Source organism: Jaculus jaculus, chromosome 10, assembly GCF_020740685.1.
Source record: "Jaculus jaculus isolate mJacJac1 chromosome 10, mJacJac1.mat.Y.cur, whole genome shotgun sequence".
Classification (NCBI taxonomy): domain Eukaryota; kingdom Metazoa; phylum Chordata; class Mammalia; order Rodentia; family Dipodidae; genus Jaculus; species Jaculus jaculus.
Genome location: NC_059111.1, coordinates 16,784,555 through 16,809,840, shown reverse-complemented (window position 1 = coordinate 16,809,840; position 25,286 = coordinate 16,784,555).

Sequence of the window (25,286 nt, the reverse complement as noted above, 5' to 3'; positions counted from 1 at the left end):
TAGAGCTCCCCTGCGAGGTCAAGGGCGGAGGAGCGGGCTGGTTGAGACTTTTTTCTTCTTGTTCGCAGCTGCTGGCCTACAGAGCTCATCACTCTGACAGCCCAGCTGCCTGAAACCACTTTGGGGAAGGTTTGCCTTCCCCAGGGGCATTTTAGGGGACACGGAGGGAAACTTTAGACCCCTCAGTGAAGATAAGCAAAACTTTTCTCCTCCCCAAAGCTTCTGCTCTGCTCCACTGCCTTGAAACCCAAGCCAATCATATCACCACCTCAGTTCCTCTCCTTAAGCCTCCTGGTGGCCATTCAAGGTCCAGAGAGAGGACACTCTCCCACGGCTGGCTTAGAACTCCCCATCACCCCAGGGCTGCGGTACTAGGCACACTGAATTACTGTGGTGTCCCAAACATACCTCCACATCATGGTCTTCTGAACCATCTTTTAAAAATGTCTATTTATTTATTTGAGAGAGAGAGAGAGAGAATGAGCACACCAAGGCCTCTAGCCACTGCAAACGAACTCCAGATACATGCCCTATCTTATGCATCTGGCTTATGGGTACTGGGGAATAGAACCTGGGTCCTTAGGCCTCACAAGTGAGTGCCTAAGCCACTAAGCCATCTTTTCAGGCCCCTGAGCCACCTTTTATTTTTTGTCTTCCTGTCAACTTCCTGTCCACCCATTAAGGCCTTGATTCTCTTGGGAGAGACTCCATGCAGCGCGGCCCCACCCCCACCAGGCCCTTAAGAAATGAAGCCTTCATTTCTTCATCACCTCACTGCAGGGCACTTATGGTGCCGGTGACTCATACCCCACAATGGCCTGTGTGTGGAGGCACACACACCGCCTGGCACGTAGCTGGGACTTCCTATCATGGGGATGTCGGTATGTGAGAGGTCACGGAGCAAGATCCTACAAAGAGTCACATCTCCTCACGGTTATCACCCTAATAACCCTCTCCCCGCCCAGGACAGTGACCCAACAGAATACAGTGAAGGAGATGGGACATCGCTGTGGTATGTAGCAACGCCTGTAGCGTGTCCATCTCATGATTCTACTTTATATGAAACTCCATGCAAAGACCTGGGCCCAGTGGTATACTCTTAGAACACCGGCCAGCCTCGCTCCCTTGGTAAATTCCACACCAATGAGAGCTCCTTTCCCAAATCAGGTGGGTAGTACCAGAGGAACAACGCCCAAAGTCCTCTGGCTTCCCCATGCACGCTCACAGGTGAGCACATGCACGTGCATCCGTGTGCACACACTAACACACGTGCTTTGGATCTGGAAGACCCAGCTAGTCCTGAGGACTCCAGTTCCACTCTGATGAATTGATCCCATTAGAAATGTGGCCTTATCGTTCAGAGCACAGAACAAGTGTGGAGAGTACCAACCGGAGCCCCCCCCAACACACACACACCCCAGAGAGAGGCTATGGTAGAGAGGCCTCGGTCAGACACGGGACAAGAAGAGCCCCGGTCTCATGTCAGGACTTTGGGTTCCAGCCTGGGCAGAGGCTTTGGACAAGGTGGTCTTAGGTCATCCATCCACAAGAACCCCAAGAAGTGGGAACAGAATGAAAACCACAGCTCTGGCATTCCCTAGCCCAGGGATTCTCAGTCAGTGATGTCTGGTTTGGTCAAGGAACTGCTTGGAACAGTAAGTACATTCTGGAGTCGATTCAGCCTTTCACCTTCGTCTTCATTCTTACAGAGTAAGCTACTCCTGTTTTTAATAACATGTGGGTTTTCTTTTCAAAAAAAGATATGAATGTGACACGGCTGTTGCTTTCATGACTTCACAGTGTCACAGTGACACCATCACTACCTGCACAGTACTGGACCCACCAGCGTCCCCTCATGGATGATGAAGGAAGTCACGAGGCCCAACCCACACTGAGGAGTTGCTACCAGTTAACGATTGCTGGAGGCGACATTTTCTGCAGTGGTGTAGCCACTGGCAAATTGCATATGTTCTGGGAAATAATCCCCACCATGCTTCTGCAGCTACTATGATTAAAATCGGCGGGTTACACAAATACACAGAGAGAAAAATAAGACATCAAAGTAGAAGATAGACTAGCTGGGAAGAAGGGGCAGTGGAAGGGAGATGGAAAAGGGAAGAGAAGGGAATGGGAGGGGATTATAATAAAAATACATTATACATTGTGTGTGTGTGTGTGTGTGTGTATAAAAAATCATCAGTGGGCTGGGGAGATGGCTCAACAGTAAAAGGCACTTGCTTATAAAGCCTGACAGCAAGGCTGGAAGGATGGCTTAGAGGTTAAGGTGTTTGCCTGCAAAGCCAAAGGACCCAGGTTTGATTCCCCAGGACCCATGTTAGCCAGATGTACAAGGGGGCACACACGTCTGGAGTTTGTTTGCAGTGGCTGGAGGCCTTGGTGCACCTATTCTCTCTCTCTCTCTCCCTCTCTCTCTCTTTCTCTCTCTCTCCCCTCTTCACTGTCAAATAAATAAATAAATAAATAAAAATATTTTTAAAAATATAGCCTGACAGCCCAGGTTCGAGTCCCCAGTACCCATATAAAACCATATGCACAAGGTGGCACATATGTCTGGAGTTCGTTTGCAGTGGCAAAAGGCCCTGGTGTGCCCATTCTGTCTGTGTGTCTTTCTCCTTCTTTATCTCTCTCTATCAAATAAATAAATAAATAATTTTTGAAAACCCATCAGTTAAAAAAACAAAACCCTTCTGAAAGATATGAATGAATTTGGGAGAGAGACCAAAAGTGACACTTGAATTCCAGTGTGAGGTAGTCATCTGTTTTTGTGTACAACTTCTTCTCAGTCTCCATAAGGACCAGGCTCCGTGTGTTTAGGGCAGCACAAATGGTGACCCCTTTCCACCTGGGTCACGGGGCTCAAGACCGTCACTCACAACACCGCAAGTCCATGGCCACTATCATGGTTCAACGATGAGCATCAGTACCAAGCCAGACCAGCCAGATGCCAGGGGACCTCACTGGTGGAAAAGTGCCTTTTCTGTTGGCATTGATGAACTGTTCACTGAGGATGTGAGTGTGAGAAATGTAAGCCTGTGGTGGCTGCACTATGGAGAGCCTGACAGAGATCGAGAAGGGAAGGCCCTATTAGGCATGAATCCACATACATCTGGGGCCATCTTCACTTACTTGGCCTGATAAATTATCATTTTGCATTAACTGGTTTGAGTCAGCTTGCCACCACTTGTAACTTGAAGAATCTTAAGAAATTCAGATAGCTATTTCTTTCTTTTTTTTTTTTATTTATTTATTTGAGAGCGACAGACACAGAGAGAAAGACAGATAGAGGGAGAGAGAGAGAATGGGCGAGCCAGGGCTTCCCGCCTCTGCAAACGAACTCCAGACGCGTACGCCCCCTTGTGCATCTGGCTAACGTGGGACCTGGGGAACCGAGCCTCGAACCGGGGTCCTTAGGCTTCACAGGCAAGCGCTTAACCGCTAAGCCATCTCTCCAGCCCATCAGATAGCTATTTCTGAGTGTGTATGTGTGTGTGTGGGGGGGGGTGAATGGGACATGTATGCATGTGTGTGCATGTTCGTGTGCACGCATGTGTATGGAAGCCAGAGGACAACCTCAGGCAATGTCCTTTTGTTCATTTGTTTTCTGTTCTTTTTTGGTTTTTGTTTGTTTTTAAAACAGGGCAGAGAGATGGAGAGAGAGAATGGGTGTGTCAGGGCCTTTCAGCTGCTGTGAACGAATTCCAGACGCATGTGCCCCCCACGCGTGTGCAACATTGCACGCTTGCATCACTGTGTATCTGGCCATGTGGGACCTGGAGATTTGATTCTTAGGCTTCGCAGGCAAGCACCTTAACCACTAAGCCATCCCTCCAGCAGCATTGTTCTTTTGAGACAGAGTCTCTCACGGTCTGGAGTTCACCAAGTAGGCTGGACTGGCCAGTGAGCCGCAGGATCTACCTGTCTCTACCTCTATAGTACTGGGATTACATATATGTCCCACCCTATCTAGCTTTTTTTTTTTTTTTACATGGATTCTGGAAGTAGAATTCAAATCCTCATGCTTGCAAGATAACTCACCTCCCAGCCCTCAGATAGCTGTCCAATCTCAGCATGTAATTTAGCTGCGAGTCTCAGGAAACCAAAGCTAAAAGAGAACCAGGGGCTGAGGAGATTGCCTAGTGGTTAAGGTGCTTGCCTGCAAAGCCTAAGGGCCTGGGTTGAGTTCCCCAATGCTCACATAACGCCAGATGCACAAGGTGGCACATGTTTCTGGAGTTCATTTGCAGTGGCTAGGGGCCCTGGCATGCCCATTCTCTCTCTCTCTCTCTTTTTCCTTTCTCCTTCTCTCAAATAAATTAAAAATAAAATAAAAAGCTAGGTATGGTGGCACATGCCTTTAATCCCAGCACTCAGGAGGCAGAGGTAGGAGGATCGCCATGAGTTCGAGGCCACCCTGAGACTACATAGTGAATTCCAGGTCAACTTGGGCTAGAGTGAGACCCTACCTCAAAAAAATTAAAATATAATAATCAACAAAGCTCTCATTCTCTGATATCCTCAAGGCCAAAGCATAAAAACAGGCAGCCTTTTCTCAGAGACTTTGGCTCAGCAGCCCAGAATACCATCTTCCGCAGCTGTTTGGGCAACGACGCAGAAACATCCCGAATGCCTTTCAGTTAGGATGCCTACAATAAGGCAGGCAAGTCGGCTTGGAGTGTCAACCACCACTCATAAGGGAGACCTCCTGGGTTCCCAATCCCAGAGGTAAACCGGGCCAGGAGTCCCCTGGCTGGGAGCCCCATTTTCCCTGGCCCAGGGCATGTGAGCACCCCACCCCCGCGCCCAGGCACCCGAGCCTCCATATGCTTGCCCCCGAGCCTTGACTCGAAACTCCTCATTTCTTTGGTTGGAAGGTTGGTGTTTCTTTGCAAGGGACCACAAAGCCGTATTACACTCGATGTTAAATAAACAAACGTTCGAATCTGTGTTTTATTGGTTCCATACCATCTGCCATCTGGTTTGAGGGAGCAAGGAAAACTGTGGTTTTGTTGGTTGGTTGTGTGTGTGTGTGTGTGTGTGTGTGTGTGTGTTACTGTTGTTGGTTGTTTTCTTTTTTTTTTTAATTTTTAAATTTTTTTTTCCCTCCTCTATGAAAATCCTCTAAGGTTAAGTGCTGGCAGCATCAGGGACTGCTTCAAAGCCACATCGTTTCCCACGTCTTAACACTCAGCTCAATGTTGGAGGCTGGTCTGGGTCCCCCATCTGCCAGGCAGCCTGTTGTGTGAAAATTCGATCTATACATAATGCAGGGCTCCAGGGCCGGCTTCCAAGATCTGAAGGATTGTTACGAGGGAACCACAAGCGGTGGCTATTGAATATGGACCCCCTGCCACCCAGAGCCCCAGAGCGGAGTCAAAGACTGGGGGGTGGGGATGCAGGGAAGGGGAGCGGAGGAAACCTGTGAACATGTGGGGGCTGCGGGGCAGGCTGGCCTTGCTTTGAAGATCGGGGCTGCTGGAGAGGAGAGTTTGGGATGGCACAGGGAAGAAAGCAAACCTCAGACACTTGGGTGGAAAATGAGCCCCGGTTTGCCTTGAATTGTTAAACTGGGAAGATGCCCTGTGGTGGGCAAAGGAGTTACCAAATCTCTCTATTGAGGCTCTCAGAATTCCACATATCACTGCTGGATGCCAAGGAGTCTGTCTGGAGATCACAAAACTGGCTCCCCCACCACCACCCCACTATCTCAAAAGACAACAACCTGTGACTCATGACCCAGGGGGAGCTGGATGCCTGGGGGATACCTGGTGGACTATGTCAGATGAAAGAAGTTTGCTTCTACCACTCCCTCAATCCCCCCTTCCCCCACTCTCTCTGCTAGATAAGAGCCCCCCTGCGGAGAAGGAGAAGGAGAAGGAGAAGGAGAAGGAGAAGGAGAAGGAGAAGGAGAAGGAGAAGGAGAAGGAGAAGGAGAAGAAGAAGAAGAAGAAAGAGAAGAAGAAAAAGAAAAAGAAAAAGAAAAAAGTTCCCAGCACCCACTGGTACACTTTACATTTGCAGTCTCAGGACTGCTGAAATGTGAGGTGTCCCTCTGCAACCTCGGTATTAAACCCTCCTCCCTGAAAGGATGTCTCCCTGCTTCATCCTTTCAAACTCGCCTCCAAAACCTTGTCCTTACAGTGGGCGGTCAGGATGGGGAGTGCCTGTGTATTGGGGTACAGTGAGGTCCAACGTCTCAGCAGGACCTGTGGGGGATCCAGCTTCCATTCTCAGAGCCTTTCAAGAGGCCTCTGACTTCTTCCTCTAATGGAAGAAGGCCAAGGCGGGCATGGATGTCGAACCCGGATCCACAGGACCAAGAGGCTAATGAGGCTGCCTGCGTGGGGACCAGGTACACCAGGCTACTCTGTGCATACTCTGCTGGCTCCAGTAATAGCGACCAGATTTTTCAGGCTTGTGGGTTGTCTTTAAAAATGCATATATTGGACTGGAGAGATGGCTTAGCGCTTAAGAGCTTGCCTGTTAAGCCCAAGGACCCCAGTTCGAGGCTCGATTCCCCAGGACCCACATTAGCCAGATGCACAAAGGAGCGCACGCATCTGGAGTTCGTTTGCAGTGGCTGGAGGCCCTGGCACGCCCATTCTCTCTCTCTCTCTCTCTCTCTCTCTGCCTCTTTCTCTGTTGCTCTCAAATAAATAAATAAAAACAAACAAAAATAGGTTTTTTGTTAATGTATATATTGCCGGGCGTAGTGGCGTACGCCTTTAATGCCAGCACACAGGAGGCAGAGGTAGGAGGATCACCATGAGTTCGAGGCCATCCTAAGACTCCATAGGGAATTCCAGGTCAGCCTGAGCTAGAGTGAGTCTCTACCTTGAAAAACAAACCAAAAACAAAAATGTATGTATTTTTTTTGTATGTGTGTTTGACTTCCTATGTGTGTGGGTACGTGTGTATGTGCAGGCATGTATACGTGTGTACATATGAAGGCCAAAGGGTAATCTTGGGTGTCAACCTCGGAAGCACCCCTTTTTTGAGACAGTATCTCCTTGGCCTGAAGCTCAACAACTGGGCTAAACTGATGGGCCAGTGAGCGCCAGGGGGTCCTCCTGCCTCCACTACCCCAGCTAACACTGAGATTGCGTGTGCATGGCTCTCACACCTGGCGTTTTCACACTAGTGCTGGAGATTGAATTTGTGTTTGCAACAGAAGCGCTTTTACCCACTGAGCTATTTATTTATTTATTTTTGAACGAAAATGCCTAACGCTTCAATTCTGGCGGCTACTGATATTATCGCAAACAATTCCGGCTAAGTAAAGCGCGTCCATAGACCACAGAAGGCCCCCTGGGATCTCCAGCTGATGTCTCCTAAGGAGAAAGTGGGTGCCACAATCTGGAGAGAGAGCCAGGGAGAGCCAGTGCAGGCTGAGCGAGTTTGTCCCACCCTGTTTTACGTGGGTTGCGGGGGACAATTGTGTCACAGGAAAGGACCATGGGGAAAGTGCTGGACCTCAGCCTAGCTGAGTACAGTAGATATGAGATTCCTGGCCCTGGAAGCTCAGCATCTCCATACTTTTTCATCTCTGTTTAAGCAATTAGCACTGGGAGAAAAGTGAGCCTATGGTGGCCATACTGCTGTCTGTGGACATATGACTGTGTCATACACACGTGCACGTGGGATGTTTCTGTGCATCTGTGACTCACACGGGTGCCTATGTGTGACACGCCTGCATTTGCTCCCCACCGAGCGACCCTGCATCACAAGTCAGCAGGTTGGTGGCCTATACAAAGTGACGTGAAGCTGACAAGTCTCTGGTTGGATACTGCTCCTCCTGGCTGGACGCTGACCCGTCCTTACTGCCTCAACAGAACTTTTCCCTGATGTTCCCCCGGGGCTTTTGTCGGGGCTGTATTCTCTCTGATCAAGGTGTGAGGAAATCCTTGGTTCATTTGAAGCTCTCAGTGAATAAACACATTTGCGATTCTGTGGAAAACCTGCACGTTTATATTTCTTTTCTTGAAAAAAATATTTTACTTATGTATTTATTTAAGAGACAGAGAGAGGACGAGGCAGAAAGAGGAGAGAATGTATATGTGTTCACGTCTCCCAGGGAAAAAGCTTCAAGTAACAGGAGGGGTGGGATCTTAGGGGTCCTTTACTCATCCACAATGGAATGTCGAGGGCTCAGACTTGTGCGGAATGCCACATCTGCTGAGAGTTCATGAGTGTGACACACATGTCATGTTCAGAAGATAGAATCCCCTAGCAACGATGGCCATGAAGTCTTGGTGGATGTTAAAACGACCTCATGAACACAGGGAGAAGCCCTGGCCATACGTAGGCCACCATCCTGCTGTCTGGGGTCTCGGTGATAACTCAGAGATACCCTCAGAGCCTCGCTGGCCTGAGATACCCCCAAGGGGAGATGGAAACGGAGACTCTCCCACTTTCATTCCTGCAGGGTGAGGGCAAGGCTTATGTAACCCAAGCACGGTAAGAATTCACTCCCAAAAGGTCCCAGGGGAGCAAATGATATCTCCAGATCCAAATGGGCACAGAAGTCACCCGGAGTTCAAGTCCATTCTCGGAAACAAGAGTGGAGCGCGGGCTTCTAGGGGTATTGAGTCGGGTGGTGTCGGCCTCTGGGTCAATAGGGCCTAATAATACATCACGTGCGCACTCTCCTGTCAGTGTGGAGTTCGGTCAAGCCAACATGAACCAGAGCACACTGGGCTGGCGGCCACGGAGCCTGTCCGCTGCACCAGCTCCACCCTGGCACATTGAACCTTGTAAGGAAAGATTGGTCCCCAGACAGAACTGGGAAACTGAGGCCTAGTCAAGTGAGGATGATGAGTAAAGATGAGTTGGTGGAGAGATGTGCCTCCTGAAGGATCATCTTCCTTTGGAGCAACGGCTGTCAGCGACTTGCAATTCTTTCCAGGCCTCTCTGAGGACATGCAGAGGTGGTTAAACAAAGTAACCAACCGATTTGCTGTTCACCCAGGCTTGGACCTAGCCTACATTCTAAAAAGGGGGGACTGGGGGGATGGCTTGGCAGTGAAGGCACTTGCCTGGCAAAGCCAAAGGATCCAGGTTCGAGACTCCCCAGGACCCCCGTAAGCCAGATACACAAGGTGGAACATGCATCTGGAGTTTGTTTACAGTGGCTGGAGGCCCTGGCATGCCCTTTCTCTCTATCTATCTATCTATCTATCTATCTTTCTGCCTCTTTCTCGAAACAGAGGGAAGATCAGAGATTTAAGATCTGTGGGATATAAAGCAAAGTTTAATTACTTCATTTTGTTTTATTTACAGTGACTTGCAGGGGCCAATATCCTCATGCATGAGAGATCTCTTCATTAGCACTCACTGTGGTCTGGTCTGCCCAGGTATATCCAAGTCTGGCTGAACCCCAGGACATCTCACAAGAGTCCTGAGATCCTTAAAGTGGAAAAACCTTCAGGGCAAACAAAAAGCAGGTAACTGGCTCAGGTGCCACAGCAGCATGAGGCCCCAAGTTCAGAATCTCAGCACCCACACAAAAGGCAAACATGGTGGTCCAGGCCTCGGGAGAGGGAGACAGAAAGCTCCCTAGGACTTGCTGGCCAGCTGGTCTAACTGGATCAGTGAGCTCCGGGTTCAGTGAGAGCCCTCGTCTCAAATGGCTCCGTGAAGAAAGGCGCTTGCTGGCAAAGCCTGCAGGCCTGGGTCCAATTAATTCTCAAGGCCCTCAGATGCAAAAAGTGGCACAAGGGCTGGAGAGATGGCTTAGTGGCTAAGGCATTTGCCTGCAAAGCCAAAGGACCCAGGTTTGATTCCCCAGGACCCATGTTAGCCAGATGAACAAGGGAGCGCATGTGTCTGGAATTTGTTTGCAGTGGCTGGAGGCTCTGGCACAGCCATTCTCTCTCTCTCTCTCCCACTTTCTCTGTCAAATAAATAAATAAAAATATGTTTTTATAAAAGGTGGCACAAGCATCTGGTGCACCTATATACACACCCCACACATGCATGCAAATAAATAAATATTTAAAAAAAAATAAGATGGAGGGCTGGAAAGATGGCTTAGCAGTTAAGGGACTTTCTTGCAAAGCCCAAGGACCCAGATTCAATTCTCTGGGACCCACATAAGCAAGATGCACAAGATGGCGCATGCATCTAGAGTTCATCGACAGTGGCTAGAGGCCCTGGTGTGCCCATTCTCTCCCTCCCTCCCTCCCTCTCATAAATAAATAAAATATGTTTTTAATTTTAAAAAATAAGATAGAGAGTGACTGAGGAAGACACCCAGTGTTGGGCTCTGACCCCCATACATACATGTGCACACACATGCATGTGTACCTATACACACATGAACCCACACACAGGAATACACATATACACATGCAAAAAAAAAAGACAAACAGGTAACTAAGACATGCAGATGTGCACAAACACACACACACACACACGCAGACACACAAACACAAGAAACCACATCCAGTCTGGGCTGGCCCCAAGTTGAAGCGTGAAAGGCAGCTACCCCACCCCGTAAATCAAGATGTGGGATTCAAACCACTTCCTCCCAGCTTTAGCTCAAAACCATCACACCCTGGCCCTCGGGGAGGGCGCAGCATCTTGTGCTGGAGGGCGGAGTCCTCCTCAGGGTCTGCCATGACATGGAGGCAAAACAATAAAATTCATCAGAAATGCCAGCTCAGGCACCAAAAGACAAGGCTAGGGAGGAGCCAGGCCGAGAATGAGAATCAAAATCTATTCCCCTCCTTTGACAGACCCACTGGACCCCGCCTTCAAGGTCCCCAGAGACACTGGGGTCTAGAGTCTCTGGTCCTTGGAGATGGCCAGGTCACTGCCCAGAATTAAGCCACGGGGCCATTTCCTGTCCTTTCATCTACACCATCAGTCCCAGACAAGGGTCTGGGACAATCTCCACCCATTTCCTGGGCTCAAGGCAGAGGCCTTTCATCTAGCCAGACACCCTCTCAAAAGTAAAAAAAAAAAAAAAAAAAAAAAAAAGGAGATTAAGAGACCTAGACCTGAGCTACAGAAATACCCCACAAAATCTTTCCTTGATAGCCAGTAAAGAGATCTTTTGGGCCATGTTTTCTGGAGCCACTCCCTTCCCCCTTCCTGCTCACCCATTCTCCCCTTGGGAAGGCAGGAGCCTTAGAGCCACAGGTCATGGATGGGCTTTGGATTTAGGCTCTCAAGCCACTGTTGTCCCCTTTACAATTGGATCCCTCTCCGAACCCCCTTGGGAGCCACTAGCCACATGATGCTCACTGCTTCCCAAGGCAATCCCTGCACTTCAGACCACACAGAGCTGGTACCAGCCCCCATGCGGAGTGGGGACCCACACACCTCATTCTGCCTCCGCTAGACTCCCAGGAAAAGGCAAATGGTCCCTTGACGCCGCAGCCTCACCCTGCAGCCCAGGCAGCGCTTTCCAGTGTCAGATGTCAGTAGGTGACTCCGGTGTCCTTTCTGTCTTCTCTGAGCTCAGTGTCTCATCTAGTGAGAAGGTCACACAGGGACACCTCTAACTCCCCTTGCTGACTTGACACTGTATCTGCTTCAGGACTCAAGACACCAAAAGCGGGAATCGTGGCAGCCGCTAGCAGACCAATGTCTGGTCTGATGTGAGCTCTTTTCACCCCAAGACAAGGCCAGGTGTGTGTGTGTGTGTGTGTGTGTGTGTGTGTGTGTATCACACAGGCTGACATGGTGAGGAATACTCCCCACATCCAATGCTTTTTGGGATGGGATGGGGAGTGAAGAGCCCTGTTTTAGGAAGGTCCCAGGAAGAGAGAGCTTATGACAGCGTGGTACTGTGAACACATGTCCCCAATAGACTCAGGTGTTTTGTTAAAGCTTGGCTCTCTGGCGGTCTGGCTGGAGGAAGTGTCACTGGGGTGGGGGAGAGGTGGTTCTTGGAGTCCAGCATTAAGGTGTGTTTGGGGGTGGCTATATTCCAGCTCAAAGGTATGCAAAGCAGTCTGAGCTCTGGCCAAGCCCCTCCCCTTTGCTTATTGTGCTTGTTGGTTTTTGTTGGCTATTTGATTGTTTCTCTCTGCTTGCATCATGCTGCCACCATTGATGGAACATCCCCCGGGATCTGTAAGCTTGAAATAAACCCCTTTCTCCCTTAAACTGTGCCTGGTTTAGAGGTTCATCCCAGCAACATGAAGCTGTCTGCAACAGACAGGAGGCAGCCCGGAAAGCAAAGGGTTCCAGTCAGAGATAAAGGACCAGAATTCAAGGGGCTGGAGAGATTGCTAAATGGTTAAGGCACTTGCCTGCAAAGCCTAACAACCCAGGTTCAATTCCCCAATACCCACGTAAAGCCAAATGCAGAGAGTGGCGCATACATCTGGAGTTCATCTATAGTGGCTGGAGGCCCTGGCATACCCATTCTCTCTGTCTATCTCTCTTCTATCTCTTTTTTCTTACAAATAAATAAATAAAGATTTTTTTTTTTTTTTTTACAATGACCAGAATTCAAGTCCCCAATCAGTCACCCACCAGCCAGCTAATCTTGGGTCACTGGGTGACGACCTCCCAGGACACGCCCGCCCCCCTGACCCCCATAGCAGGAGTCTGCCTGCTAAGGGTGGAAACTGCAAGCTTAATTTCAATAACACCTGAGTCTGTGCGGGGGGGCGGGGTGTACATTCAAACTATCACATTAGGCAAATCAATAGCACGATGCAAATACAAGGGAAGTGTGGAAAATCTAGGTCGCCGTGTTTAGTCATTGCCAAAGCCTGGTCCCTGTATCAAAGCCACCCTCCCCACAAAACAGGAGGGCCTACGGGCAAGTGTGACAGCAATAGCGTCATCTGGATCCAGGCTCTACTGCCCGCCAGCGAGGGGCCTTTGGGCTGTTCGTGCAATGTCGCCAAGCCTAGGCTTTCTCATTCTGAGAAGAAGGGTGACTTGCCCTGTGGCACGGAGTTGCAAGGCCTGAGAGACTTCAGTGCCTAGCACACAGTAGGGCCTCAGTTGTAGGCTGCAGAGATGAAGTCTAACCAGGTCTACAGCCGCAGAAGCAAGTTTCAGGAAACTCCTAGGGCCTTGTTGAGTTTCTTACAAGTCTTGGAGGATGGATAGAGACCCTGCAATGGCCTCAGAAATCTACCGGCCTGCCTGTCTCCCTCTTTCTATTTGTTTGCACACGCGTGTGTAAAAGGATGCTAGGGGTTCAGAAAAGTCCTTGAACCCCAAACCCTAGGTTTGTGTCTAATTTTAATCAAAGAATTGAATAAAATAAGACTGAGAAGGAGATATATACATACATACATACATACATACATACATACATACATACATACATATATATAATTTTTTTTTTTTAAGTAGAGTCTTACTCTAGCCCAGGCTGATGTGGAATTAATTCACTATGGAGTCTCAGAGTGGCCTCGTACTCACCGTGAACCTCCTACCTCTGCCTCCCAAGTACTAGGATTAAAGGTGTGCGCCACCACGCCCGATAAAGTATAATTATTTAAATTATCATATTTGTTTAGGGGAGTAAAGAATCAATGGAAGACACCCACGTGGCTTGAGAACCCATGTGGAGGTCCTGGAAAAACAGTAAGGGCCGGGGGTTCTGGCCCTGGCTAGGCCATGGCCAAGCCTAGCTGGGCCAAGCCAAAGAAAAACTCACCAGCAGCTGGAGGTTCAGGAGAGGTCAGAAGCCCGGAGAACACTGCCTCTCCCCACAGACTTTTATTTTTTTCATATTTTATTTTATTTTATTTTCTCATTTTTTTTTGTGGGGAAAAAGGGTTTATTTTGGCTTACAGACTTGAAGAGAAGCTCCATGATGGCAGGGGAAAACGCTAGCATGAGCAGAGGTGGACATCACCCCCTGGCCAACATCAGATGGACAACAGCAACAGGAGAATAGGCCCTATAGGTAGCTTTTCTTTTTTCTCAGGTGCATACAATATGTAGTACTTTTATTCAGAATTATATATTTTTTCTCAATTTTTATTAACATTTTCCATGATTATTAAAAATATCCCATGGTAATACCCTCCCTTCCCCCCCACTTTCCCCTTTGAAATTCCATTCTCCATCATATCCTCTCCCCATCTCCATCATTCTCTCTTTTATTTTGATGTCATGATCTTTTCCTCCTCTTATGATGGTCTTGTGTAGGTAGTGTCAGGCACTGTGAGATCATGGATATCCAGGCCATTTTATGTGTGGAGAGAGCACGTTGTAAGGAGTCCTACCCTTCCTTTGGCTCTTACATTCTTTCCGCCACCTCTTCCTCATTAGAGCCTTGGAAGGTGTGATCGAGATGTTAGTCAGTACTCCAGTCACTTCTTTCCAGCAGTATGATACCTTCTGAGCCATCCCAAGGTCACTGCCATCTGAAAAGAGAAGATTCTCTACCCAAAGTGAGAGTAGCGTTAATATTGAGAGGTGCTTACTAGGCAGTTTGATAAGCATAGTATATACATTTATCCAGACATCAGCAGATGTTACACCCCTAGGGCTCATGACTACCCCTGTTTTAAGTTTTCAGTATCAGGGATGTATTCCCTCCTATGGAGCAGGCCTCTAGTCCAATTGGAGGGCAGTTGGTTTCCACCATGACAGATGTACCACTATTGCACCTGTTGGCTCATTTGGCCTGGCTGGCCAATTATGAAGCTTGCAGTGTTCACTGTTGAGTGTCTTCTCTGGTGTTATCTCTTTCTCCCATTGAACTACATATATAATGGCTTCTTCCAGCTTTCTGTCAGCTGGTCTACATGGAGGAGGTTATCAGCTCAGTTCCAGCAGGATTTCTCAGTGGCCTTGCAGCCCAAGTATCCCACAGACGTATTTATAACCGTATGGTGGTGGGCTTTACCTTCTGGCTCAGGTGAGTTGAGAGACAGCTGATTGGTTAGGACAAGGGACTGTCTCAGGAAGAGACCAGCCAAGTTCTGGTGTCTAAGCTTGACCAAGCACAATGTTAGGATAGATTGAAATCCTAGGAAAGACCTCCGTCCCAGGAGGGGACCAGGTTATTTGTGGAAAAACAGATCTCCCGATCTCCTTTAGGCAAGAGATATGAATCCAGATCTCTCTAGCAAATGCAGACTACAAGGATAAGCCCAAACAAAGACATTCCTGATTCTTTTTTTTTTTTTTTTTGAAGTAGGGTCTTGCTGTAGCCCAGGCTGACCCGAAATTCACTACGTAGTCTCAGGGTAGCCTCGAACTCTTGGCATCTTGGCGATCCTCCTACCTCTGCCTCCCAAGTACAGGGATTAAAAGCATGTGCCACCACACCTGACTACATTCCTGTTTCTTACTTTCAGGGTCCTAGTCACTCTAACTGCCTACAAGAGCTACCTGACTCCCTCTCTCACACACACACTGTGGTGGTTTGATTCAGGTGTCCCCCATGAATTTAGGGTGTTCTGAATGCTAGATTCCTAGCTGATAGAGATTTGGGAATTAACGCCTCCCGGGGGCAGTGTGTTGTTGGGGGCGGGCTTATGGGCGTTATAGCCAGTTTCCCCTTGCCACTGTTGGGTCCACTCTCTTGTTGCTCTGGTCCACCTTATGTTGGCCAGGGGGTGATGTCCACCCTCGGCTCATGCTATCATTTTCCCCTGTCATCAGGGAGCTTCCCCTTGAGTCTGTAAGCCAAAATAAACCCTTTCCTCCCCACCCCCGCAAACTGCTCTTGGTTGGGTGATTTCTGCCAACAATGTGAACCTGACTGCAACATGCACACATACACGCACGCACGCACGCATGCACGCAGAGCTAGGGTTGTCCCCAGGCCTAAGAAAAGCACATATGCAACTGGCTCCCATTGTATAGCAGCAAGCCTGTCCTTTTTTTTTTTTAAATTAATTTTTTATTTATTTATTTGAGAGAGACAGACACAGAGAGGAAGACAGATAGAGGGAGAGAGAGAGAATAGGCACACCAGGGCTTCCAGCCTCTGCAAATGAACTCCAGACGCATGCGCCCCCTTGTGCATCTGGCTAACGTGGGACCTGGGGAACCGAGCCTCGAACTGGGGTCCTTAGGCTTCACAGGCAAGCGCTTAACCGCTAAGCCATCTCTCCAGCCCGCCTGTCCTTTTTTTGCAGTTGTGACTAAAGCTGGACTGTGCGCTGTCCCCACAGCAGTAATACCCCTGGGGGTATGCAGGCTCCTTTTTAGGGTGGTTAACCCCTTCTCAGAGGCTTGGAGAGGGGTGACATGGAGAGTGTGCTATTGCTCCTTCAGAAGTCCTTTTCGCCAGGCCAAGGCTGTCATAGGTGGCCCAGGACCCCCGGGTGCGGCTGTTGAAGAGAGAGCAGGAGATGGATGTGAGCTACTGAGACCCCTGGGGTTGGGGGCAGACTCTGGAAAGACCCGACTCCTCAATAGCTGGGTGATGGTAAGAAAGTAGCTTTCTCTCTCTGGGTCTTGGCTTTATCACAGCAAATGATGGGCTTTGCGTCAGTAGAGACTCTCTGAGCCCCTCCAGCATTGATGAGTTGCTGAGTTTCTCAATTAAGGGAAAGGAAACATGAAGTGGTTCAATCAGCCAGGCTTGGTGGCTGATTAGATGTTTGGGTGAGGTGGTTATTGAAGGAAACTTACTTACTGTAAAGAAATAGGGATTCAGGACTGCAGAGGTGGCTCAGCGATTAAAAGCACTTGCTTGCTTGCCAAGCCCGAAAGCTAACGACTCGGGTTTGATTCCCTAGTACCCCTGTAAAGCCAGGGGCACAAAGTGGCACATGTGTCTGGAGTTTGTTTGCAGTGGCAAGAGGCCATGGAGCGCCCATACTCACTCTTTCTGTCTTTCTCAAATAAATAAAACAATATATATATTTTTTTAATTTTTTAAAAAAATTATTTATTTATTTATTTCAGAGTGACAGACACAGAGAGAAAGACAGATAGAGGGAGAGAGAGAGAATGGGCGCACCAGGGCTTCCAGCCTCTGCAAACGAACTCCAGACGCATGCGCCCCCTTGTGCATCTGGCTAACTTGGGACCTGGGGAACCGAGCCTCGAACTGGGGTCCTTAGGCCTCACAGGCAAGCGCTTAATCACTAAGCCATCTCTCCAGCCCTTTTAAAAAATTTTTATTAGCATTTTCCATGATTATAAAACATATCCCATGGTAATTCCCTCCCTACCCCCCACACTTTCCCCTTTGAAATTCCATTCTCCATCATATTACCTCCCCATCTCAATCATTGTACTTATATATATACAATACCAACCTATTAAGTACCCTCTTCCCTTTATGTCTCCTTGTTAACTTACTGGCCTCTGCCACCAAGTATTTTCATTCTCACGCAGAAGAAAGGAGCCAGCATGGTGGTGCACGCCTTTAATCCCAGCACTCAGATTAAAGGTGGGAGGTAGGAGGATTGCCGTGAGTTCAAGGGTACGCTGAGACTCCATAGTGAATTCTAGGTCAGCCTGGGCTAGAGGGAGACCCTACCTTGAAAAACCAAAAAAAAAAAAAAATAATAATAATAATAATAAATAATAATAATAATAATAAAATAAACAACTTTAACATTTTATTTATTTATTTGAAAGAGGGTGAAAGAGGCAGATAGAGAGAATGGGTACAGCCACTGCAAACAAACTCCAGTCGCATGGGCCACCTTGCGCATCTGGCCTTATGTGGGTCCTGGGGAATCGAACTTTGGTCCTTAGGCTTTCTGGGCAAGCACCTTAACCGCTGAGCCATCTCTCCAGCCCCAGTACTCTGTTTAGACTCCTGGAATCATCTAGGCTAGTCACCTGGTCTGCGTTGGCTCCTGAAAACCCTTCTGTGGGTTTCTTCTGAGCGTGCCTCTTCCTTCCTGACATGCGTCCTACACACTTCCAGCCCTGCCCGTGAATCCCTCCATCGAAGTGGAACCCCACCTGCACCTCAGGGCACTTCTATTCAGGGGGGCAGATACTTCTGTTGTGTTTGGTTGGGAGACCAGAACCTGGGGCCCCTACAGACCTACTCAGGGTGCCAGGCTAGGTCCCGGGCACCAGATAAGTGCCAGGGATGAGAAACTTCCTATTTTTGAAATATGAATTTGAGGACTGGAGGGATGGCTTAGCGGTTGGAGCCCTTGCCTGCAAAGCCAAAGGACCCCGGTTCAATTCCCCAGGACCCATGTAAGCCAGATGCAGAAGGTGACAAATGCATCTGGAATTTGTTTGCAGCAGCTTGGAGGCCTTGATGAGCCCATTCTCTCTCTCTCTCAAATAAATAAATAAAAATAAAATATTTTAAAGTGTATTTGATGATACATGTATATAATGTATTTTGATCACATTCCCACCCCATTATCATCTCCTGCCCCTCCTACTCCTGTTGAACCTTTACTTCCCTAGTCCCACTTCTATTTTTTGAAATACTCATTTACTTATCTATTATTTACTTATTTGAAAAGAAAGAGAGACAGAGGCAGATGAAAGAGAAAGAGGGAGAGAGAGACAGACAGACAGACAGAGAGAGAGGTGTACCAGGGCCTCTAGCCACTGCAAACAAACTCCAGTCACATGTGCCGCCTTGTGCAGCTGGCTTACATGGGGTCCTGGGGAATCGAACCTGGGTGCTTTGGCTTCACAGGCAAGCACCTTAACCGCTGAGCCATCTCTCCAGCCCTCTATTTCTATTTTGTTGGGTTTACTTATTTGTTATTTTGGTGACCCACTGAGTTAAATTAGTATTATTTGCATGAGCATGTGTAGGGGTATTTACCCAGAGCCTGGGCAACTTACCAGTGGGCACTGAAGGCAACGATCCCTCCTCCCTCCCCCACCCAGCAACCATTAACTGCCAATGGCTCCTCATGGGCAGGTGGGCCTCGTGAGCTCCTTTCCCTCCACCCCCCACCCCATGGTGAAGAGCTTTGTCACCCACAGTGTTCCCTGCCCCTTCCACCCAGGCCCCCCGGACTTCAAAAGAACCCGAACTCAAACTTGCCACGCAGGCCCTTCCCACGTCTGTGTGCTCAGTTCTCCCGTGTTTGCTGTTCTCAAACTCACCAGCCTCCCTCCCCGCGTATCTCCTAGCTTGCCGTGGGCTCTTTTGAACCTTAACATTGCCCTCACCCACTCCTTTCCCCATCCAGAAAATTCCCAGAGCTTCGGCAAGACCCAGTCAAACGTGGGCCCTTTCTGGGTCTCCCGCTTCTCGGAACCCCTCCAGTCTGCCACCCACCACTGAACTGTGGCATCCCGATTCTTAAGTTTGTGGCCTGGGGGCCCAAAGGAGAATCTACCACGGGGTCGGGGTCTGTTCCTTCTAAGCTCAGCTGAGTAAGTGAGCGAGCGTCCCAGCTGGCAAATCCTCTCCCATGCCTGTGTCCTTCCCCTCTCCCCTGGGGCAGCTGGTTCTCGAAGCCCTCTGGCTCCCAATCTGCAGGCTTTCCCTCCTTGTAGTCATGGGATTTATGGTGCTATCACCTTCCTTTATTAGGCTGTAATGGCCTCCCTTAAAATGTGCTACATGGAAATGGGCTAATTATGTGTGTCAAATAAAGTCACCTCTACCCCCAGTGGCCAGCTCTGGCCTCCCTGTAGTGCCTCATTGCACAGGGAGGAATAGAGAGAGAGAGAGAGGGAGGGAGGGAGGCGCAGGGATATCTATTTCACGGGGCCCCAGAGGCCTCTGTGTGTACCCAGAGCCTCACCTCATTGCTTCTGAGAGTCCCTTGGGTCAGAGTGAGTTGTCACTCATAGCCCCTCTGTCCGCTGGTCCCAGTGTATCCTAGATCTGCAGGAGGATTTGGGGGGAGAGGCTCGTATCTCCACCCCAGGAGAAGTTCTACAAGTATGTTGGAGAAGGTTAGACTTGAATGAGAAACCTCCTTATCTACTCTTTTCTCTCTCTCTCTCTCTCTCTCTCTCTCTCTCTCTTTCTCTCTTTCTAATGGAGCCAACTTTCGAGTCCCACTTGGGTTCAGGAGTTCAGCCAGAGGAAGATACTCTGTCGTGGTCAGGCTAAGGCGGCTAGGATGAACTTCCAAATCAGGCACAGTTATGGAGAAGGGATCTTGAGTGAAGCTTACAGATCCAGGGAAAGTTCCATAATAGCAGAAGAAACTGACCCACCTTCACAGGTCCAAGCAGAGAGAGAGAAACCAGGAGTCTCCACAAGCAAGCACACTTCAGGAGCCCCAGGCAAAAACTTAGCCACCTGACCTATCTTTAAACTGGAATTCCAATCCACCCCCACACCTTAGGGCTAGACCCTAAGGTCCACTCACAATGACATCGCCTCCAGCCAGGCGGCTTCAGGTTAAAATTACAGACTTTAATAAAAATCCTGAATACATTGGGGGCCATCTATTTCAACTACCACAAATGCCTTCCTGGGATTCCAGGAAAGGGTCTGCCTTTTGCAATCAGGGGATAAGGAAATAGGGAAGCTAGACTCCATACAACGGCGGTCACTCTCAGACAGGCAGTTTATAATCATTTAGAATTCTTCCCGTTTTGGATTGGATCAGTGACCGAGCTTCTCCAAGAAACAGTCCCTGCCCCTATCCAAATGAGAAAGCTCACCTTATTCTCTACCATGGCGGCGGGGAGTCTAAGAGTTACTAAGTCTAGGGTCCCAGTAATCATTAGAGTCAAAATTACTGGGACACGCTGGCCCCTAGAACAGGCTTTAGTACAGAGGAAATTCTTTTGCGTTGTCAATAACTTCCCAAGCCGCAACCTGGTAAGTTCACCTGAGGTCCCTAGGAACCCTGCAAACTATCATCAAAGAACTAGTCAAGGGCTGGAGAGATGGCTTAGCGGTTAAGCGCTTGCCTGTGAAGCCTAAGGACCCCGGTTCGAGGCTCGATTCCCCAGGACCCACATTAGCCAGATGCACAAGGGGGCACACGCGTCTGGAGTTCGTTTGCAGAGGCTGGAAGCCCTGGCTCGCCCATTCTCTCTCTCTCTCTCTCTCTCTCTCTCTCTCTCTCTCTCTCTCTCTGCCTCTTTCTCTCTATGCCTGTCATTCTCAAATAAACAAAAAAAAAAAAAAAAGAACTAGTCAAAACCCAAGAGTCCTACCTGGGAAAACAAATCAACAAAGGAAATGGCCTTGTGACATCCCCTTCCCCATTCTCTGCTCTGCTTGCCCCTTCCTTTAAATATCCAGCTCAGCTGTATCTGAGCCCAGCAGCCTCCAATCCTCGGAATGGGACTGGCCGTCCTTGGATGTTCACTTGCCCCCAATAAAGAAGAGCTTGATGTTGAGGTAATATGTTCTCTCTCTTTATTTTCACGTCCCCCTAGTTGGTTCAGCCCCCGCCTTTGGTCCAATAGAGAGCCCACCCCAATCTGGATTGAACCCACTTTTTAAAGCCCAGCCAAGGTGAACCTGACTGCAAGTAAATCCTACATAACACTGGCTGAAAGGTGACAATGAGGGAAGTGGCTTCAAGGGCGGGGGCAAGGGCTCCCCTACAATCACACTCTGTTCCGTGTTTACTGCTTATCCTTTGGATATATGCAAGTCCCTGGGGTGGCAGGCAAGAACTGTATCGTATAAATAAACAAGGCTGATTCACCTGTAAAATAGCTTCATGGCTCTGGGACTATTCCTTGTTTTCTTGGGGCTTTGGTTACCCCATTTGAGACCACATTAGGAGCCCCAAGGCCTGTGCCTACCAGACCCTGAACCCTTGAGTTTGTGACTCTATTTTCTTACTGTTTTGCTCAAACAGCGCAAGCTTTGGAGCCCATGGTATTGAATAATCATTAGACTCAGCAGAGAGACAATCCTTTTTGAACAATACTTCCAATTTTTACATTTTAATGGTCTCTTCAAACCAAAATGCCCTTCAAAAACAAAACAGGGAAAAAAAAAAGGGTAAATGACCCAGACTCAAAAAAAAAAAAAAAAAACACACACACAAAAACATATAGGTGATTAGTTGGCCTTTGCAGTGACCTCAAATCCCCCAGGCAAAGTGGATGCTATGGACATAAAATTATGCCACAGAGTCCCACATCACTGGAGAATCCCAGTTTGCAAGGCCATTAACACGCTTCCTGGATTTTGCAAGCGAAGGGCCGGCCAGCAGAAGGGTTAAGCCCCGAAAGGTTAGCTTTCCTCTCCTCTGTTGCTCTAGAATCTGGGATAATTCCTGCCATTAATATTTTATGCAACTAATTTGACATTTTTCCATTTAATTAACTCGCATATATATGAGAACCGAGTTTTGAGAGTACCATGACATTTAAACAAAGTCATTTAAGTTTGCCCGTTCCTGGTGGCATACTCCTTTTTTCTTGGCCTTCCCCCCTCCCCCATTTCTGTTTTCCAGTCCTGATTCCAAAGCTGGTTTATTACTGCTCAGAGAAATGACCAAATTTCCCTAAGCAAATGTCCCACGGTCTCAACCCAGGTAACGTGGGTGGGCATCCAGAGCTCTGTCCTGCGGCTTTTTTATCAAATGGCATTTCCATCCGAGTGGGTCCACGTCACCAGCTGAAGTTTTTCTGTTGTCACCCAAACCCTGGGGTGAAGTGGAGGAGGGAGAACGGGAAAGCACAAAACATTTATCAAACGCAACCCTTGCTACAGAGAAGCGGGGTTTTTTGAGAGGGAGACAATAGCTCGGTGACAATTTTCTCTTCCAAATGACTAATAATGACTGTCATATCATCAAATGATGAAGAAATAAAGGGAAATAGACAAATGGAGTGCATCCATTGAGGGATGGTTGGAGGGGGGAAAGAGTGGGGAGAGGTTTGCTCAACGTTCCATAATTGAAAAATTGCACCCTAATTAGCTCCCACCTCAGAGAATTCATGCATTCCATGTGCCGTCCCACAGCCCACCAAATCATATACAGCCATTAAAGTTTACTGCTGGTTTCAGGAACATGGAGAATGTCATGGTCCCCAGATGTACTCAGCATCTGACTCCCCAGCACGCCTAGCCCCCCACCCCCACCCCCCGACAGAACTCAATGCTTCATACTTGCATCTGCCGGAACAAATCTATCTTCTCTATTGAAGCTTCGAATACCTCTCTCCCAATGAACCTGGACACTGCCATCTCCTGCTTATTTGATGGTGTCCAGCCCAGCCAGGCTCTCGTACGAAACTGGAAAGGAGGTTATGCATATCAGACAAAATCCGGTGGTAAACCCAGTCACAGGGTGTTGGAGAAATAACATGCCTTTCTCTCTGCCACAGTCAGGAAATCCTCTTGGGCTGTGAGGCTATCTGACTTTAGGAAGAAAGTGCTATAAGGCTAGTGGGATACCTAAGCCTGTAATCCCAACTACTCAGGAGACAGAGACAATAGGATTTCAAGTTCAAGGACTATCTGGCCAACATAGCGAGTTCAAGACCAACTGAACAATATAGTGAGGCTCTGCTTTAAAACAACTATTTTTAAAATAATCTTTAAAAATTATTTTGAGAGAGAGAGGGGGAGAATGAATATGGGTGCACTAGGGCCTCTAGCCACTACAAATGAACTCCAAATACATGCTTCCCCTTGTGCATCTGGCTTACATGAGTCCTAGGGAATCAAACCTGGGTCCTAAGTCTTCACAGACAAGCACCTGAGCTGCTAAGCCATCTCTCCAGCTCAAAACAACTAGTTTTTAAAGGGCTCTGGAGTGGTTTCTTAGTAAAAATGGAGATTAACAAGCTGGCGTGGTGGTACGCACCTGTAATCCCAGCACTTGGGAGACTAAACCAGGAAGATGAAGAGAGTTCAAGGCCAGCCTGGGCTACATAATGAGATCCTGTCTTGAAAAAAACATGGAGACAATGATACCAACATTTTAGAAATATGATAGCAATTAGAGGTTGTTGGGGGGGGAAGGGTCTGCCCCATGGTTGCTAAGAGGATCTCTTGATCCTCACGTGTAAAGTGGGGATAAAGAGACCACGGCAGAGACCACATTCATGGTACACAAGGTGCCTTGCACCCAGTTCGTGCCCAGTCAACGTCTGACTTGACTCATTCATAATCGGTTCGTTTGTTCATTTAGTCCACCAGCTAATAGTTGCTGAATGACTGTTCTTCCTCCGACACGTTGGCCTGGGTCACAGAGGTAAATAAGCCCCTCCTGATCCATATCCACGGCCGCTTACATTCTAGGGGGCAAGAGGATGAAAAACCAATGCTAAAAACCCACAGGTTGTGAAAACAGGCCCATGAAAGCATCAGCAAGAGTGTTAATGTCAGCTGCTGGCTGAGTGACGGTGACTTTGCTGGGAAGACGTAGGTGTGGAGGACTGGGGGCTGGCTCAGTAGGTTAGAGCATTTGTTGCACAAGCAGGAAGACCTGAGTTCCACCCCTAGTGCCCTCATCGAACAAGCTGGATATGGGCTGGAGAGATGGCTTAGCGGTTAAGTGCTTGCCTGTGAAGCCTAAGGACCCTGGTTCGAGGTTCGATTCCCCAGGACCCACGTTAGCCAGATGCACAAGGTCGCGCACGCGTCTGGAGTTTGTTCGCCGTGGCTGGAGACCTTGGTGCGCCCATTCATTCTTTCTGTCTCTCTCTCATCTGCCTCTTTCTCTCTCTGTCTGTAGCTCTCAAATAAATAAATAAAAATGAACAAAAAAAATTTTTTTTAAAGCTGGATATGGGGGCTGAGGAGACAGCTCAGCTGTTAAGGCTCTTGCCTACAAAGCCTTATCAACCCGGGTTCGATTTCCCCCAGTACCCACGTTAAAGCCAGATACACAAAGCAGTGCATGCATCCCGACATTGTTTGCTGGAGGCCCTGACATGCCCGTTTTCTCTGCCTGTCTCTCTTCTCTCTCTGTTTGCAAATAAATAAAAATAAAGAAATGCTGGATACAGCTGTGTGTGCCTGTAACCCCTTGCTGAGGGGATAGAGGCAGGAGGATCACTGGGCCTCCCTGGTCAGCCAACTTAATGAAAATAAAATGGTGCTTTTCTGGTTCCATGAGAGACTCTGTCTCAGGGAAATAGGGTAGATAAGTGACAGAGAAGGACATATGACACTCTCCTCTTGCCTCCACAAATACAGCCAAAGAATTCAATGCATGCATCTGCACACCTACATGTGCCCGTGTGTATGCGTGCACACACATGCCCCAGAACTTTTAAAATTTAAATAAATGTAAATAAAGGCGATTAGCATATGAGGAAAGGCCCTTTGGATAGGAGAACAAGTGCAGGAGAAAGAACTGAGAACAGGACTTTAGTCCTTAGTCAAGGCGAGAACCACTATCTATTAGGACACGCAACTCCTAAGCTCTGTGAGTTAAAACTGTATTGCTTCATCTTGCCAGGTGTTTGGTAGATGACGTCATACTTAGTAATCCAAACCCCAAGCT